General features: G+C 40.8%; 1 long non-coding RNA gene across 2 annotated transcripts in view; it reads right to left on the bottom strand.

The window, feature by feature from the left end:
- The window catches only part of LOC141585042 (uncharacterized), a 54,221-nt gene that overhangs the window by 22,716 nt on the left and 12,728 nt on the right, over positions 1 to 18,777 (bottom strand). For both annotated transcript variants that reach the window (XR_012518312.1, XR_012518311.1), the window contains 3 exons: positions 9,262 to 9,368; positions 8,415 to 8,465; positions 6,607 to 6,746 (listed from right to left, as the gene is read on the bottom strand). This is a non-coding gene — a long non-coding RNA (uncharacterized LOC141585042). The remainder of the gene's footprint in view (positions 1 to 6,606; positions 6,747 to 8,414; positions 8,466 to 9,261; positions 9,369 to 18,777) is intronic.

An 18,777-nucleotide genomic window follows, 5' to 3' on the forward strand; every position in this document is an offset into this window, starting at 1 on the left:
TGATAAGTGCTTCACACTTTTAGAGGTGCCTCATGATGACTTCAAAGTAATGCAAAGAGGAATATAGCTGCTTGGAATTCTCCCTTCTGTGGAGTCACAGTATAATATATTATTATAATGTAGACATTAAAATTATGACAAGCACATCTCAGCTAATTAATTAGATCCCCTCAATTTACATAGGTCCTGGGATTAGCAACAGAATTGGGTATCTCCTAGCAAAATATTAACATTGCTCAGAACATGGTGACCTGCAGACCACATGGGTTTCCTCTGAACATGAGCTAAACTGTAACCTCCTGTTATGATATGCTGAGAAGAAACTGTCATCTTCAAGCAGTTGCAAAAGTGACAGCTGAGCCAAGGGCTATTGTCTTCCAAAGTGATATATTTAGCAGGCTAGGCAAGGGAGAATGTAAATAAAGTCCTATGAATAAAATTTGTATTAACCAGGGTTCTTCAGAGAAAGAACAAATATTAGATAAGATGGAATAGATAGATAGATAGATAGATAGATAGATAGATAATAGACAGACAGATAATTGTGAGGAACTGCCTTTCATGACTATGGGCAATCTGCAAGCTGTTGATCTAGGAAAGCTAGTTGTGCAAATTCCAATCTGAAGTAAAAGGCCTGAGTCCCAGCCCAAGGATAAGAGAAGCGCCATGTCTCAGCTCAGTCAGGCTGAGAGGTCTATTCAGATCCTCAAAGGACTGGATGACACCCACCCAGTCACATTTAAGAAGGTTATCTGTAGTCAGCCATGTTAAATGCTAATCTCATCCAAAAATACCCTCACAGACACATTCAGAAATGCTGTTTAGTCAACTATCGGAGCACCCCGTGACCTGGTCAAGTTGACATGAAATAAATCATCAGTGAACTCAACCAAGAAGACTGCAACAGTGGAACAAAGCCCGCCGTGGGCTGAATGGCGGCTTTCAGGATATGACAGTAAGGGTCCCAGCTCATGGGGCTCTATTTTAGGTGCTCTGTAGGACAGAGAAAAGACCCTGGAAATTGCCAGGACAATTCTTCAAGATACACACATGAGGACACCAGCGCCAGCTGCAATGATTCATGTCTCCCTTCCGCCATGACAATTGTAGGAACAGCAGATAATGTGCATAGTCAAAGGCAACCAAGGGCAACAACTCATCCACATTTTGATGTATTCATATTCCTCCATTAACATTTTAAATGCATTCATATTCCTCTGCAGAGAAAAGGAATATGAATGCATCGAAATGTGGATAAGTTGCTGCAGTTCTTTTCAAACGCCAGTTTTTTGCCAATGCCCTTCCACTTGCTTAGTTTCTGCAAGGCTCACGATACACAGATCGCATTCACATTCCAGGCAGCTATTTAGCTAATTCATCTTGAAAAAGTGGTCTCCACAACCAGGAAACATGTCGTGCTTAATTGGAACTTCCAAATTAAAAAAAAAATAAGTATTTATCATGCAATATCATTTGTTTTGTGTCAAAACTATCAAGTATTTCAGGTGCAGTCTCCTTCAACAGTTCCCAGGTCTAATTTTAGACTGCAAGAAGAAATGAACTCCTCTTACACTTTCATACTGGAGAAAACTTTAAGGCTCTGCTATCTACCTTGAAGTTCTTACGATAGAAGCAAATTTCAATTCAACCCCTGACTAGGAGAAAATGAAATGTGAGGAAACACAGAACTCAGCATTGCTAAGGTTTCAAAATGAACAAATAGATGGAGACTGAGGGGCTCCTTTTAACAAGTTAAAGGAGGATGGATGTTTCTGAGGACTCAGCTTTGTTCTCTAAGAGCTAACCTCTGAGGTCTCTGCTGCAAAAGGAAAAGACCAACCACAATGTATTTTTTAAAAATAAGGCAGAAACAGAAGATTGTGGTTCAAACAGACCCTTGGAAAGAAATTGAGAGAACCATAAGCTGGATTCGACTTGAATTTAGAGACGTAAAGCTGGCCAACTAGAATAAGAAGCAGGAGACAGGTTCTTAAGGCAGAATTAAAATGTGTCGATATTCAGAATAATGTCAGGGGGTACATGGATAAGCATTTCATTTTAATAGTTAATTGTTTTGCATGTATTGAAAATTCTAAAGAGCATGATATTATGGCATGGTTTTTATGATTTTGAATTAAGCTAGCATATGATGTTATAAAGTTGGTTTACTTGTAAAATACTGTCAAGAAAGTAAATGCAAGTGGTCCACAGAATTGGCAAACATTATGGTGGTGGCATGTGAACGTGGTTTAGGAAATATTCGTTTACTAGGAAGGACCCGAAAGAGTTACTTTTTTTTTTTTTTAGACAGAGTTTCGCCCTTGTTACCCAGGCTGGAGTGCAATGGCGCGATCTCGGCTCACCGCAACCTCCGCCTCCTGGGTTCAGGCAATTCTCCTGCCTCAGCCTCCTGAGTAGCTGGGATTACAGGCACGCGCCACCACGCCCAGCTAATGTTTTGTATTTTTAGTAGAGACGGGGTTTCACCACGTTGACCAGGATGGTCTCGATCTCTCGACCTCGTGATCCACCCGCCTCGGCCTCCCAAAGTGCTGGGATTACAGGCTTGAGCCACCGCGCCCGGCCAAGAGTTACTTTTTCTTGAGATTAAGATCCAGGGTTCCTCCATTCTGGGCAGAAGAAAGCTGATCCCAGGAGAATTTCTGCCGCAGGTTTTCATCCCCCAGTGAGATCTTTCTGGCTTCCAGCCACTTAGAGATTGGGTGCTCAGTCAGAACAGATTTGGGAAGGGACACAGTGACACATGAGATAGTCAGGAGATGCTCAGACATTGGCCTGAATTACAGAGTGTGACAGGGCAGAACTATCTTCTCAAACTGTCACAACATCGAGAGGAACAAAGGCAGCTTTTCCAGTGACAATGGCCATGACAAAGACTCTTATGATCTAAAAAGAATATACCATTATAGCAAACATGAACATCGTATGGCAGGCAGGAGACTTACTAACTCAGCTACGGCACTGACTTTCTTTCCTATGCAATTTCAAAAGTAATAGGTATGGAAAGAGTTGATACATTCACAGCAAATAGACTATTAAGAGCCATTGGATGGCATTCTGTCCTAAACCGAGATGAGCAAGCAGGCTTGCTAGACTAAGACAGTGTCAGGGGCCCCCAGCATATCAGGGCCAGTTACTACAAGCTCTGGGTTTCCTGCTTTACTCAGTGTCACAGCCCATAGGCTCCAGCAAATACTCACAGACACGTCTAACCCAGCGCGATCAGAGCACGTCTTTGGCTTATTGTTCCCATCCTTCCTCCCTCCCTCCCTCCCTCCCTCCCTCCCCCATTCTTTCCTTCCTCCCTCCCTCCCTCCCTCCTTCCTTCCCTCCCTCCCTCCCTCCCTTCCTTTCCTCCTTCTTTCTCTCCTTCCTTCCCTCCTTCATTTCTCCCTCCCTCCCTCTCCCATATCCCCTTTCATCGTTCCTTCTTTTCATCTTTCCTTTCTCCCTCCCTCCCTCCCTCCCTCCCTCTCTTCCTTCCTTCCTTCTTTCCTTCTTTCCTTTCTTTCTTTCTTCCTTCCTTCCTTTCTGCCTTTCTCTCTCTCTCTCTCTCTCTCTCTCTCTCTCTCTCTCTCTGTCTCTCTCCCTCTCCTCTCTCTGTCTCTCTCTCTGTCTCTCCTCTCTCTCTCTGTCTGTCTCTCTCTCTGTCTCTCTCTCTCTCCTCTCTCTCTCTCTCTCTCTCTCTCTCTCTCTCTCTCTCTCTCTGGCTGAAGTGCAGTGGCCCAATCACTGTTCACTGCAGCCTTGACCTCCCAGGCTCAGGTGATCCTCCCACCTCAGCCTCTTCAGTGGCTGGGACTAAAGGCATGTCCCACCATGTGAGGCTAATTTCTTTTAATTTTTATATTTTTTGTAGAGACAGAGTTTTCTCATGTTGCCTAGCCTGGTATTGAACTCCTGTACTTAAGCGATCCTCCTGCCTTGGTCTCCCACAGTGCTGGGATTACAGGTGTGAACCACTGTGCCCAATATTATTTAATGTTTTTTCAAAATGTCCACAGAACATTTGTTTTAGAAACGGCCATCTTCTTGTCTAAGCTGAATATTAAGTTAAAGGAAGTTCTTGTTTACTGCTCAGATTTAAATGGACAGCAGCACCCATAAAGGCCAACCACTGGGTGTAAACAGCTCCACACCAGGATTTGCCACCAGCAATGTCCCAGCACTCCTGCTGCCAGACACCTATGGAATCCTTCCCCTAAACCCTCACATCAGAGAAACTTTACAAGTTAGCAAGTGTCAGTGTATCTTTTTATCCTGAGTGGCCCTGAATTATCCTCTCTCACAGCACTCAGTGTTTCTCTACATAGTTTTGCCACAGTTTGTAACCATAGTTTTGCTTTATAATTTCGAACGTTTAAAAGCGTTAGACTGCAGGTATTATGAGGGTATGCACCTCGTGCTTTCTGATCTCCATCAGTCCCCAGGCCCTGGAATAGCGTTGGCCACTTGAGAGCCATGTCAGCATGAAGGACAAGAGGGTCCGCTCCAGGGACCGTGTGAAAGAGACTTCGCTTCGGTCCGCTAGGGGAGGGGTTTCCAGTGCAGGAATTTCCCGGCTCCACGCCTCCATCCGGAGACCAGAGAGGTTTCAAATGAACAATTCTTTGCCTGTTTTTTTCCGCAGGGGTCCAGGTAGGGAAAGCCAGGTGGGGCTCTTTGCCCCCAAATTCCCGCCGAAAGCTCTGGGAGGAGGGGGGGCTGTGACTCAGGGCTGTGGGCCAAGTAGCCAATCCGGTATCAGGGTCAAACATCAATCACTCGAGAGGACGTTTGAAAGAACTCCTCTCATTGGACGAGAACACGAATGGGGCGGGAATAACTCAAGGGTTGAACCTGCAACTGCTGCTACCTGAAGGGTTTCCTGCTCTGGGGTCCCCAGCGTGGGAGCCGCATTCTCTCAATCGGTCTCTCTCTCTCTCTCTCTCTCTCTCTCTCTCTCTCTCTCTCTCCTCTCTCTCTGTCTCTGTCCTCTCTTCTCTCTCTCTCTTTCTGTCTCTCTCCTCTTTCTCTCTATCTCTCCTCTCTCTCTCTCTCTCCTCTCTCTCTGTCTCTCTCCTCTCTCTCTCTGTCTCTCTCCTCTCTCTCTGTCTCTCTCCTCTCTCTCTCTGTCTCTCTCCCTCTCCTCTCTCTCTTCTCTCTCTCTGTCTCTCCTCTCTCTCTCTCTGTCTGTCTCTCTGTCTCTCTCTCTCCTCTCTCTCTCTCTCTGTCTCTCTCCCTCTCCTCTCTCTCTCTTCTCTCTCTCTGTCTCTCCTCTCTCTCTCTCTGTCTGTCTCTCTGTCTCTCTCTCTGTCTCTCTGTCTCTCTCCTCTCTGTCTGTCTGTCTGTCTGTCTCTCTCTCCTCTCTCCTCTCTTTCTCTCCTCTCTCTCTCTCTCCTCTCTCTGTTTCTCTCCTCTCTCTCTCCCCTCTCTGTTTCTCTCCTCTCTCTCTCCCCTCTCTCTTTCTCTCTCTCTCTGTCTCTCGCCTCTCTCTCTGTCTGTCTCTCTCTCTCTCTCTCCTCTCTTTCTCTCTCTCTCTCTCTCTCTCTCTCTCTCTCTCTCTCTCTGTCTAATAAATCGCTCTTCCACAAAACTCTCTGGGTCCATGACATTTATTCCAACGGAAAGCTCACGGCGCCTCAGGGGCCCCTTTCCCCATTCTTCCAGGTTAGAGAGGCCAAGAACCTACGAGCTCTGGGAGCTGGGAACCCCCGCCACCCACTTACAGGCTCTGCAACCAGACTCTCTGGCTTGAAATCCAGGCTCAGTCAACTTGTTTTACTGACACTTAGGTTTAACCCCAGTAACAGAAAACTTGATAGAGTGAGTTAAACCAATAAAGGTCATGTTTTATCCCTACATAAATAGAAGTCTGGAGCAATGTGGGTGCAGGCTTTGGCTCCACAACCCAAGGACATCAGGTGGCACCCGTGCAACTGGCTTGGACACTTCCTAATAGTAACAAGGTGGCAATCACTACGCCAGGCAATGTGTTCACGTTCAAAGCAGGAAGAAGTGTAGAACAGATGGGAGACTGAGTATGCTGGTTCTCATGAAGTGCAAAAGTAAAAGCTTCCCCTGAAGCATGCTTATCACACTGAAGACTATGCGTATCTGGCCATATCTCTGTCCCATAGCCACCCCTGCCTGCAAGGAAGTCTGGAAGAGTGAAGAGAGTAGGGATGACTTGTTCACTGTAGATCCACAGCTTCCACGTAAGCCATTTCCAGTGTAACCTTAGGCAATGCACTTTACAAAGAGGTGCTTCAATTCTCTCATCTTAAAAATGAGGATAATAATAGCACTAGTCATATAGGGTTGCAGTGGAGATTAAAACAATTAATTTATGTAAAGTGCTTCTAACTGTGTTGGTACATAGTTAAGTACTCAATGATTATAGCTATTATCATAATAGCCACTCAACAGTGTTAACTCAAGAAATGAATTAAAGAATGATTAAATAGGTTCAAGAAGGGATTTCTGTAGAGGTGCCTATCTTTACATGTTTCTGAAGGGAAAGAAAAAGAGCCAGATACAATGGGCAACAGAACTCATGAATGACAGAAACGACAGTATATCAAACACTTAATAATGTGCTCTCACCAGAATTTACAAAACAGATTGATACTGAAGTGCCTTTCTCATTTGTAGTCCTGGCCTTATTCCTCTTGGTTCTCCATACCTCTCCTGTAGGTTCTCCATACCACTTTGCAAATCAGGCCTTTATTACTCCATTTCAAATCCTAAAAAGATGAAATTGAAGGTGTCAGATTTACAGATATTTATATTATCTAAAATATACTAAGTGTTATGTGTTAGGTGCTGATCTAAATACTTTACACCTGATTGCTTATTTGATATTCTTACAACCTTGATGAGGTAGACATTATCATTCTCGAATTTGAAGATAATTTGTTTGTCATTGATTTTGAACTTGCAATCAACAACTCTTTATGAAAAGCAAATAACAGTTTTAGAGTCAATATTTGAAAACAATGGCAATCAAGCTGAAAAAGGAAAGACATTGACATTTAGTACATGCATAAGGATCATATGCATTCATTCCTTTATACAATAAATGTTCTGTGAATATATATATTCTTTGCCCAGAGCCATTCTCAGCATGTAAAGGACAAATCTAAACAAAATACAAGACAGGTCTTTACCATTAATAGTCCAGGCTTCCCAGGGAGATTGTATATGCGTATGTGAATATTAGCGGAGGATGGGATCTTGGGAATGTACCAAATGTTTCACAAAGGTGTAAACGTAGAAACAAAAATACTGTGTATAATTAACTGAGGAGGTTCTGATGGTCTCACAGTAATTGGCTCAAATCAATACCTAGCAATAGTGATTGCTTTTGTCTATGCATTCTCATTCTCCGTATCTTTTAATAACATCACTGTGGTTTTTTTTTCAGATATTATTCTTTTTCTATTTTCAACACATGTATCCAAAATGAGACTGTGTCCATTTCACCTACCCAGGTTTTAAATTGGGCAGGTGATGCAAGCCTGATAAACAAAAATATCAGAATATTTCATATATCCACAATGATTCCTTCAAGTTTGATCAGGCAACCCAAGACATAGTAGTGAGATTAAATCCCAAAACATTGCCTGGAACTATTTTGAAGACAAATAAATATATAATTTATCTTTCCCCTGGGTTTTCTTCTTTTCTCTTTTTTTGAGACAGTTTCTCTCTTGTTGCCCAGGCTAGAGAGCAGTGGTGCCATCTCAGCTCACCACAACCTCTGCCTTCTGGGTTCAAGTGATTCTCCTGTCTCAGCCTCCTGAGTAGCTGGGATTACAGGCATGCTACTGTAGTGACATCTGGCTAACTTTGTATTTTGTATTTTTAGTAGAGACACAGTTTGTCCATGTTGGTCAGGCTGGTCTCAAACTCCTGACCTCAGGTGATCTACCTGCCTCAGCCTCTCAAAGTGCTGGAATTACAGGTGTGAGCCACTGTGCCCGGTCTTCCCCTGAGCTTTCTAAACTATAAGCATGCAGATTGGGAGATGCTAGAAGGTAAAGGGATTTCTGGGAGTAAATTTCAGATCAAGAGACACAGGGTAAAGAGGTAGAAAGAGTCACATTCTTGTGAATCAATACCTGAGATGCTGGATCACACTGAATCTGATGCCTGTTACCCCTGTGATGTGTGAACCAATTTGTTTAAGTCATTGTGAATTGAACTTTCTATCATTTGCAACTAATAGCTTCTTGACTAAAGATTCTATTCAAAAGCATCAAGCTAAGCATTAGGAAACAGAAAAGAAATACAAATATTAGATTTTTTTTTTCAATGTAAGTTTTTAACCAAAAGAGAGAAACTGCCTTAATGATCACAAACTAAGATTTGAGCCTATGGTTCATTTGGTAGAATGCTCAGAAGATTCTTACCTTAGTGGTGGGAAATCATTAGCCTTAGAGTAAAAGCTGCTCCAGTTTTACCTGCCAAATTAGAAAAATGATTTCAAAAATCATTAAATAACTTCATTGCAAAACAGATTGTAAAAATATTTACAACAATGCAAAAATATCCAACACTAAACAAGGTAAAACAACAATGTCTTGCATTCAACCAAAAATTACCAGATATGTTTAAAAAAAGAAAGAAAAATAGTATCCATAAAGAGGAGAAAAATCACAATAGAAATCGACCCAGACTTTTTCCAAGATTGGAAAAAGCTAGGTTCAACTGGGGAGTGCTGCTCCCACAGAGAGAAACCATGTGCAAAACATAATTTGCACAGATCTTCAGGGAGAAAATGCCACATGTGAATGGAGAAAAGACTCAGTCACCAAGGATAAATAAAGCTGGGGACCCTGTGTGGGATGCGTGAATGCTATGGCTAGTTCCTGACCTCAAACAGTAACAGGAGAAGGGGTTAATGAAGGGACTGGGCAACTACTCGCTCTTAGCACAGACCTCTGGGATCATAGCTGCTGTAAGGTGGTCCACACTCCCACAAATGCATGAGCTGGCAGGGACATCTGCTCAGAGATTAGATGGAGTGGGAACTGCGGCAGGCACACAGCCAGGGACCTTAGAGTGTGAGTGAGCTCTGGTGGAGCCCAGCTATAAGCACCCAACCCTAAGGGCTGCCTGTCTCCCTCTGAGAGGCCCAGGCACCAACTAACCACCAGAGAGAAAGAAGGATTCATTTCTCTGTGGGGCTGGGGCATATCTATCCTGTAGATCTGCCTGCCTATCAGCCCCTCCCAGGGACCCTGCCTGGTTACCTACCCTGTAGGGGCATGTACATGGTACAGCCTCCAGTGCCCAGCCTGGATAAATTTGCTCCACCTGAGTGCATTCCAGTAGCCTTGAGCCCTTCAGATCTCCAACTGCACCTGAAAACCAATACAAAACATCTGAAGGAGGGAGTTGTCAGCAAATTCTATTACCCCATGGCTGCAGCCTGCAACTCAAGAGTATTGAGCTGGGACCTGAATCAGGGAGGAGGCCACATTCTCAGAAACCTGTGTGACTGAGAGGTCCAAGTCACATAGGTTTGTGGGCTGGTTTGGGATCTAAGCCCATGCCTCCCTGCACAGGGCTGGTGTGGCAAAGAGGTGGCCTATTTTCCTATCAGACCTCTCCCCAAGGAAGCCCCATGGCCTGAAAAACATGAGAACAACAACACAATTGTGGGTACAGTTCCAGTTATCAGAAGCGGCTCCTCCCAGACCCGTAAGAGATACGGTGGGAGGGTCACCTCTCTCCCCTTCGCACCTCAGAACACAGTTGCAAATGCAAGGATACACAAAGAAACTAAGTTTTATAAGTGAAGGACAAATAAAATCCTCCTCTGGTAGGTAAATGCTTAGGGAACACATTTCAACTAGACCAACCTTACAAGAAATCTTTAATGGAGTGCTGAACATGGATTTGAAAGAATGACACCTGCTACCACAAAAGTGTGCTTAAGCATATAGCCACAGGCACGATAAAGCAACTATATGATCAAGTCTATGTAAAACCCAACTAACAACATGATAGGATTAAAATTACACATGGCAGTACCAATACTAAACTTCAATGTAAAAGGGCTAAACATTTCCACTTAAAAGGCATAGAGCATCAGGTAGCATAAAGAGACAAGACCCAATTATCTTCAAGAGACCTATCTCACATATAGTGGCACCAACAGGCTAAAAGTAAAATGGTGGCGTAAGATGTATTATGAAGACAGAAAACAGAAAAGAACAGAAGTTACTATTGTTATAGTAGATAAAACAGATTTTAAGCCAGTAAAAATTAAGAAGGATAATGAAAGGAATTACATAAAGAGTATAATCCAAAAAGAAGCCTTAATTGTCCTAAATATATATATTTTATATATGTATATATATATATATATATGTATATATACACACACACATATATATGTATACATACATATATATGTGTGTGTGTATATATACACTCATGATTGCCACCATTAGAGTGTGTGTGTGTATATATACACTCATGATTGCCACCATTAGAGCACCAAGATTCCTAAAACAACTTCTTGGCCTATGAATAACTTAGACAACCAGATAAGAATAGTGGAAATCTCTAACACACCACTGATGGCGTTAGTCAGATCACTGAGGCAAAAAACTAACAAAAAACAAAAACGCTGGACTTAAACTTGACATTTGAAAAATTGGACCTAATAGACATCTACAGAACACTCCACCCAACAACAATATAATATATATTCTTCTCATCTGAAGAAGAGAGCATAGTTTGACATAAACCACATGATCAGTCTTAAAGCAAGCCTCAATAAATTTAAAAATTGAAAGCATATCAAGCACACACTTGAATGACACAGCAATAAAAATAGAAAATACCAAGAAGATCTCTCAAAACCACACAACTACATGAAAACAAAATAACTTACTCATGAATAATTCCTGAATGGAGATTTAAATTAAGACAGGAAAAATGTTATTTGAAATTAACAAAAATAAGGACACAACTTATCAAAATCTCTGGGATGCAGCCAAAGTAGTGTTAAGAAGAAACTTCATAGCCCTAAATGCCTTCATTAAGAAGTTAGAAAGTTATCAAATAAGAACTCTACCTCTGCACCTAAAGGGACTATAAAAAAAGAACAAACTAACACCAGAGCTGTCGGAATAAAAGAAATTCCTAAAATTAGAGAACCTAATGAAATAGAGATGCAAAAATCTATATAAAAGATGAATAAAACTAAGAGTTGGTTATTTGAAAAAATAAATAAGATTAATAGCTAGATTAACAAATAAAAAGAAAGAAAAGATTCAAATAAGCACAACAAGAAACAACAAAGGCAACATTACAACTGATTTTACAGAAATAAAATAAGATTTTTAGAGACTACTATGAATAACTGTGCACACAAATAAGAAAATCTAGAGAAAAAGGATAAATTTCTGGAAGCACACAATATTTCAAAATTGAATCAGGAAGAGATTGAATCTTAAATACACCAGTGTCAACCTGTAAAGTTGATTCAATAATAGATAACCTACAAACCAAAAAAAGCACTGAACCATATGGATTCACAGCTGAATTCTACTAAATGTAAAAATAACTGATACCAATCCTACTGAAAGCATTGCAGAAAATCAGAGGAAAGGCTCCACAATGACTCATTTTATGAAATCAGGATCACCCTGATACTAAAATCTAACAAACACAGAGTAAAAAAGAAAACTTCAAATCAATATTAAAAAATTCCTCATGAACATAGACACACAAATCCTCACCAAAATACTAGCAAACCAAATCCAGCAGCACATCAAAATGTTAATATATCACAACCAAGTAGACTTTATTCCTGGGATGCAAGGCTGGTTCAACATACACAAATCCATAAATACCATTCACTACATAAACAGAATAAAAAGCAAAAACCATATAATCATCTCAATAGACACATAAAAAAGCTTTCAATAAGATCAAACATCTCTTTATGATAAAATCTCCCAACAGACCAGGTATCAAAGGAACATACCTCAAACTAATAGGTCCATTCATGACAAACCCAGACCATTCATCATACTAAATGGACAAAACCTGGAACCATTCCCACTAAGAACTAGAATAAGACAAGAATGCCCATTCTTACCACTTCTATTCAACATAGTACTGGAAGTCCTCGCTAGAGTGATAGGACAAGAATAAGGGATAAAAGGCAAATATAAAACTATCTCTCTTTGCTGACAATATAATTATATTCCTGGAAAATACTAAAGAGTCTGCCAAAAGGCTCCTATAATTTATAAGTAACTTTAGTAAAGCTTCAGGATATAAAGTCAATGTAAAAAATCAGTAGCACTTGTATACACTAACAAGATTTAAGCTGAGAGCACAACCAAGAATCTAATCTAACTTACAATTACAGAACATAAAAGCCCTGGGTATACACCTAGTTAAGGAGATAAATGATCTCTACAAGGAGAGCTACAAAACACTGCTGAAAGAAATCAGAGTCATTACAAATAAATGGAAAATCATTCCTTGTCCATAGACTGGAAGAATCAGTATCATTACAGTAGCCATAATGCCCAAGCAATTTTTAGATTAAATGCTATTTCTATGAAACTACCAATGCCATATTTCACAGAATTAGCAGAAACTACTCTAAAACGTATATGTAATCAAAACAGAATGCAAAGAGCCAAAGCAATTCTAAGCAAAAAGAACAAAGCCAAAAGTGTCACACTATTTGACTTCAAACTATATTATGAAGCCACAGTAATAAAAACAGCATGGTAGTGGCATAAAAACAGACACATGGACCAATGGATAAGAATACAAAACTCAGAAATAAAGTTGTACGTCTACAATTACCTGATCTTTGACAGAACTGGCCAAAACAAGCAATGGGGTCAAGACTCCCTATTGCTGAATAATAAATGGTGCTGATAGCCAGATGCAGAAGACTGAAGCTGGATGCCCTGCATCTTACCATACAGAAAATTAACTCAATATGGATTAAAGATTTAAATGTAAGACATAAAATTGTAAAAATCTCAGAGGACAAACTGGGAAATACTCTTCTCAACATTGGCCTTGGCAAAGAATTTTTGACTACGTCACCTAAGGCACTGCAATAAAAACAGCAATAGATGAGTGAGATCTAATTAAACTAATGGGCCTCTGCACAGCAACAGCAACTATCAACAGAGCAAACAGACAATCTACAGAATGGGAGCTGATATTTGCAAACCATGCATCCAACAAAGGTCTAATATTCAGCATTTATAAGAAACTTAAACAAAGCAACAATTAAAAAAGATTCAATTAAAAATGAGCAAAGGACATGAACAGATATGTCTAAAAGGAAGACATTCAAGTGGCCAACAAATATTAAAAAACACTTGCCATCACTAATCATCAGGGAAATGTGAATCAAAGCCACTATGAGATATCATCTCACACTGTCAGAATACCTGTTATTAAAAAGCCAAAAGCCAACCTATGTTGATGAGGCTAAAGAGAAAAGGGAATGGTTATACACTATTGGTGGGAATGCAAATTAGTTCAGCCACTGTGGAAAGCAGTCTGGAGATTTCTCAAGGAACTTAAAACAGAGTTACCATTCAACCCAGCAATCCCATTACCTTGTATATACCCACAAGAAAATAAATCATTCTACCAAAACACACATGCACCTGTATGTTCATCACTATACTACTCACAAGAGCAAAGAAATAGAATTAACCCAGGTGCCCATCAATGGTAGGTTGGATAAAGAAAATACGAAACATATGCACCATGGCATACTATGCAGCAATAAAAAAGAATGAAACTGACCAAGCACAGTGGCTCACGCCTCTAGTCTCAGCACTTTGGGAGGCCATGGTGGATGGATTGCTTGATCTTAGGCACTTAAGACCAGCCCGGTTAACATAGTGAAACCCTGTCCCTATTTAAAAAAAATGCAAAACGAGCCAGTCATAGTGGTGTGTATTGCTGTCCCAGCTACTTTGGGGTGGGGGCTGAGGTGGGAGAATCACTTGAATCAGAGAGGTGGAGGTTGCTGTATGTCAAGGTCATGAATGATCAAGAATAAAATGATGTCCTTTACAGCAACATAGGTGTAGCTGGGGGCCATAATCCTAAACAAATTATGGCAGAAACAGAAAACAAAGTCGTGCATTTTCTCACTGAGAAGTGGATGTAAAAAGCACACATGGACATAAAATATGGGAAAAATAGGTGCCGTGGACTACTAGAGGGTGTAAGCAAGATGGTCTAAAGAAACTACTTGTCAGATACTGAACTCACTATCTGGATGTTAGGGCCCATATCTAAATCTCAGCATCACACAATTTTCCCATGGACCAATTCTTTATGGACCCTCTGAATCTAAAATAAAAGCTAAAATTTAGAAAAATTTTTAAAAGTCCACCCAGAACTTACACAGATGAAGGAAATGGCACACAAGGACATTAAAATAGTTATTATAATTTTATTTTAAATGTTTTAAAAATTAAATGGAAACACGAAGAGAAACAAAAAGACAAATCAAGATTCCAGAGGTAAAAACTATAATATATGAGATAAAAGTATCTAGGATTAACAACAGATTAGGTAACACAGAAAGCATTATATAATTTATGGTACATTTACATAATTTTATGTAAATTTCATATAAATGTATATAATGTGTAGTAAAATTGAAGACACATCAATAGAAACAATTTAAAATGAAACAAAATAGTAAAGAATTTAAAGATTATGGCAATGGCAAAGAGTAGAAGGAGGAGGATAAAATGAAATAGAAAGAGAGAGAAAACAGAGGCGAGGAGGAGAATAGGAAGCCAGGAGGCGGAGGAGGAGGAGGAGGAGGAGGAGGAGGAGGAGGAGGAGGAGGAGGAGGAGGAGGAGGAGGGAAACAGGAGGAGGAGGAGGAGGAGGAGGAGGAGGAGGAGGAGGAGGGAAACAGGAGGAGGAGGAGGACAAAAGGGGAAGAAGAGAAAGGAGGAGGAGGAGGAGGAGGAGGAGGAGGGAAACAGGAGGAGGAGGAGGAGGAGGAGGAGGAGGAGGAGGAGGAGGAGGGAAACAGAAGGAGGAGGAGGAGGGAAACAGGAGGAGGAGGAGGAGGAGGAGGAGGAGGAGGGAAACAGGAGGAGGAGGAGGAGGAGGAGGAGGGAAACAGGAGGAGGAGGAGGAGGAGGAGGGAAACAGGAGGAGGAGGAGGAGGAGGGAAACAGGAGGAGGAGGAGGAGGAGGAGGGAAACAGAAGGAGGAGGAGGAGGAGGAGGAGCAGGAGGAGGGAAACAGGAGGAGGAGGAGGAGGAGGAGGAGGGAAACAGGAGGAGGAGGAGGAGGAGGAGGGAAACAGAAGGAGGAGAAGGAGGAGGAGGAGGAGGAGGAGGAGGAGGGAAACAGGAGGAGGAGGAGGAGGAGGAGGGAAACAGGAGGAGGAGGAGGAGGAGGAGGGAAACAGGAGGAGGAGGAGGAGGAGGGAAACCAAAGGAGGAGGAGGAGGAGGAAGACAGAAGGGGGAGGAGGAGGAGGAGGAGGGAAACAGAAGGAGGAGGAGGAGGAGGGAAACAGAAGGAGGAGGAGGAGGAGGAGGGAAACAGGAGGAGGAGGAGGAGAAGGAGGAGGAGGGAAACAGAAGGAGGAGAAGGAGGAGGAGGAAGAGGACATGGTTGAGATTCGGGGCCACTTCAAGCATCCTGATGTATATGTAGATTGATTTTCAGAAGAAGAGAGGGGATTAAACAAAAGAAGCGGAGACAAACACTGAAGGTCTAGTAGTTATTTTGTCCTCTTCCGCCCTCAGCTTCTATCAACTCAGCTGTGTCCTGCTTATTCCCACAACGAGGCTGCAAGACCGAATAATGATTTTATGTGTTTATCCCTAATCATTCCTCTGTGTGTGAATCTATCGGTATGTCAGTCAGCCTCTGCTTAATTACAACTGTAACCTGCTAACAGTGGTTCTTTGTTGTTTAAAATATACTTTCTATCCAGCCTAGGCTAAATTAAAATTTAATAAAACATCAAGTTGCCACAGAGCTGGCAAGCAAATGACAGCTGTTTAATTAAAACCTAAACCTGATTAGCTAGCTCTACTGAGATGGATACTCTGGAGAAAAAGTATAAAACTATTAAAATCCAAGCTGAATAATGAGTTTGAAATATGATTTCACCCTCCTGTGTGGTTACTGTGAATTGGCAGGTGGGTGCTAGTGACTAAAATGAGCAGTGAGAGCCTTGGCTACTTGCTTAGAAGCTTGAGAAAATTATAAATAGAAAAAACAAACTAACTAATTCAACTAAGTAAAATAAACTAACGATCTAATTTCTTACAATGGGCCAAAGACATGAATAGACATTTCTTCAAATAAGGCATACACATAGCCAACAGGTATATAAAAAGGTGATCAATGTCCCTAATTATTGGAGAAATGCAAATCAAAACTACAATGAGGAATCATCTCATACCTGTTAGGATGGCTAATATATATGCAAATAAACATGAATAGATAGATAGATACATAGATCGATCGATCAATCGATAGATAGATAGATAGATAGATAGATAGATAGATAGATAGATTAGATGTGTGTGCATGTTGCATGTGTGTGTGCGGTGGCAGTATGGGTTGGTGAGGAAGTGGAGAAATTGCAACTTTTGCACACAATTGGTGGGAATGCAAAACAGGGCAGCCTCTATGGAAAACAATGTCCAAGTTCCTCAAAACCTTAAAAATAGAAGTACCACGTGGTCCAGCAATCCTGCTTCTATGTGTTTATACAAAAAGATAAAACTTGGGATCTCAAAAAGATATTAGCATCCCCATGTTTGATGTTCACTGCAGCACTATTACCAATAGTCAGGATGCAGAAACAACCTACGTGTCTGCCAACTGATGACTGAATAAAGAAACTGTGCTTCATTTATACAATGGAATAGGATTTAATTTTTAAGAAGAAAGAAAATTCTGACATTTGCAACAACATGGGTGAACTGGAGAACATTATAGTAAGCAAAATAAGTCAGTAATGGAAGAACAGATACTGTGTAATTCCCCTTATATGAGATATCTAAAATAGTCACATCCATAGAATCAAATAATGAAATGAAGGTTGACAGGGGCTGGCATATGGCAGCTACTCCATATACAGGTTTCTTACTTTTACCTGTATTTGTTCCTGGCAAATTTCTACTTCTTATTTAAAACCTCACTCCCAGACTGAGTGTGATGCCTCATGCCTGTAATCCCAGGACTTTGGGAGGCCAAGGCAGGTGGATCACTTGAGCCCAGGAGTTTGAGACCAGCCTGGGCAACATGGTAAAAACCCATCTCTAAAAGCAATGCAAAAAGTTATCCAGACATGATGGCTTGCACCTGTAGTCCCAGCTACTCAAGAGGCTGAGGTGAAAGAAATCACCTGAGCCTCAGAGTTTGAGGCTGCAGTGAGCTGTGATGGCACTTTAGGATGAGCAAGAGAGTGAGGTTGTATCTTAAAAACAAAAACACACCTTCTGCCCTAGGCAGGTGAGTAGCTTCCTTAGTGATGTTCTCATCTGGTTTGCAGCATAAATGCAGTATAAGAGATCGGTCTCTGTGCTATACTGAGATCTCCTTGTGTGCAAGGAAGGAATCTAAGTTTATTTTGTGTGTGGAACCCTCTTACAATGCATGAAACAGAGGGTGCATGGATTAATGAATACACTCTAAACTATTGGGAAACTCTTATAGGCTGGACGGGGTGGTCTTGCTTAACTGTCAAGTGAGTTTAGGGGTAGAGGAGGATGAAGACACGAGTTTGGAAAGACAGATTCGGAATGCATCTCGGGGTCCTTGAACCTGGACCTCCAAAATTCTATCCCCCACCCCCAAGCTAGCACTCAGGTCGGCTAGTTTCAAAACTTCCATATACATGCACATATAACAAAATAAAGGCTTTATGTCCTTATGGGAAAATCTGACAGGAAAGAGAAAATAATAATGCTTCTCCCTTCTCCTTAAAACCTTTGTAATTACTATGCATCAGAGAAGGCAGACAAAAGGTAGCAAGAAATAGAATTCTGTACAACGTACTTGCCTATTTCTAGCAATTTTTCTCCACACAAATCCTCCAAGAACACACAGCGATGCTACAGCAGAGCTTGTGAATATCTATCCTTCTAATCCTTCAATTACAAAGTGTGAATTTAAGCTGATAACATGATTTTAATTTTTAGCTTATTGTTACTTTATTTCACACATTTTTCACCATGTCTTTCTTCAGGCAAATAAATCAGGTGATATAAGTTCATTAATTCAGCTTAAATTATGAATTAGGTAGTCTATTATATTATTATAATAAAAACAATTCTGATGTGCAGTCCAATATTTATGAATAGCATTTCAGGATTATATATATAGCTGGTTTCTCCAAAGATATTTCTTCCATATTATAAGACATTCAACTCTATTGTTTTATGATCTATGCCTTCAATCACACAAGTGGACTCTTTTGCATGGCTACATAAAGCAAGACAAGATATAAAAAGTCCCTGACTATTATATTGCTAGAAAAACCAAAAGTAAATTCTATAGCACTCAACATTATTAAGAGAAAACTTTAATCTTCCTTATCTTTCACAAGTACCTTACTAATTTAGACAAATAATTTGTTTTTCCTTTTTTTTTTTTTTTTACAAAAACGATTACATTGTAAAACAGTATTTCATCATCTGAGACTCCTTATTTGTACTTTGAAATCATAATATTCAACGACCCCCCCACACACAGGGCATTTTTTTAACACTTT

Source organism: Saimiri boliviensis, chromosome 7, assembly GCF_048565385.1.
Source record: "Saimiri boliviensis isolate mSaiBol1 chromosome 7, mSaiBol1.pri, whole genome shotgun sequence".
Classification (NCBI taxonomy): domain Eukaryota; kingdom Metazoa; phylum Chordata; class Mammalia; order Primates; family Cebidae; genus Saimiri; species Saimiri boliviensis.